This window comes from Carya illinoinensis, chromosome 4, assembly GCF_018687715.1.
Source record: "Carya illinoinensis cultivar Pawnee chromosome 4, C.illinoinensisPawnee_v1, whole genome shotgun sequence".
NCBI classification, from domain to species: Eukaryota; Viridiplantae; Streptophyta; class Magnoliopsida; order Fagales; family Juglandaceae; genus Carya; species Carya illinoinensis.
The window spans coordinates 24,382,188-24,383,271 of record NC_056755.1 but is presented as its reverse complement, the minus strand read 5'-3'; the positions used below and the strand labels follow the sequence as shown (position 1 = coordinate 24,383,271).

The following is a 1,084-nucleotide window of genomic DNA, read 5'->3' as shown; positions in this document are numbered from 1 at the left end:
CCTCGAATCTCAGCAATGGCTTGTGAATTTTGACTGTTGATAGCAGCTTGGCTTTGCATGAATTGCTGAAAATTGGTGGACAACTGCTGGAAGTTGGTGGATAATTGCTGGAAATTGTCTTCAAGGTTCTTTTTCTGAGCTGGGACCATGTGGTTGACATATTGAGATGGTCCTGGACCTCCTGGAGTAGTGTAGGGTACAATTTGTGAAGGACCAGCTATGTTGGGTCAGGTAAAGCAGCTTGATCACCTCTCCAACTGAAATTAGGGTGATTTCTCCATCCTGAATTGTAGGTGTTGGAATAAGGACCTGAAAAAGATTTAGCAATCATATTAACAGCATTAGATTGATCCAAAAGAACTTCTTTAAAAGCTGGAATGGTTGGGCAATCATTAGTTGAATGCCCTTGGCCTTCACAAATATTACAGCTCAAGGTAGTCTGAGGTACAGTTTGTACTTCATTCACTTTCTTCAGTTCTATGGTTTCTAATTTCTTAGAAATCATAGTCAACCTAGCATTCAAATCATCTACTTCTCTCAGATTATATTTCCCACCCCCTGAAATTGTCCTTGAACTTTCCGACCTATCATGAACATCAGATGTATCCCATGATTGTGCATTTTCAGCTAGATAATCAAAATATTTAAAAGCATCCTTAGGTTCTTTGTTAAAAAACGCTCCATTACACATGGTCTCCACAAATTGTCTCATTTTTTGTTGCAACCCCTCATAAAAAAAACTAATGACCCTCCAATTCTCATATCCATGATGAGGACATGCATTTAAAAGGTCTTTGAATCGTTCCCAACAATGATAAAATGTTTCCACATCTTTTTGGCCAAAATTCATGATCTGTCTTTTCAAGGCATTGGTTCTATGCATGGAAAATAATTTCTTTAAAAATTCAGTTTGCATTTCTTGCCAAGTCCCAATGGATCTTGGTCTTAAGGAATTCAACCATGTCTTAGCCTTGTCTTTTAAGGAAAATGGAAACAGTTTCAATCTTATGACTTCATCAGTGCATGTTCTATCCACGAATGTGGAACACACTTCTTCAAACTCTTTGATATGCAAATAGGGGTT

General features: G+C 37.8%; 1 non-coding gene across 1 annotated transcript; it reads left to right on the top strand.

The window, feature by feature from the left end:
• Nucleotides 1-761: 761 nt before the first annotated feature.
• Nucleotides 762-869, top strand: LOC122308623. The gene has a single exon (XR_006242142.1). It is a non-coding gene; the product is annotated as a small nucleolar RNA R71 (small nucleolar RNA).
• The last annotated feature ends 215 nt before the right edge of the window (nt 870-1,084 follow it).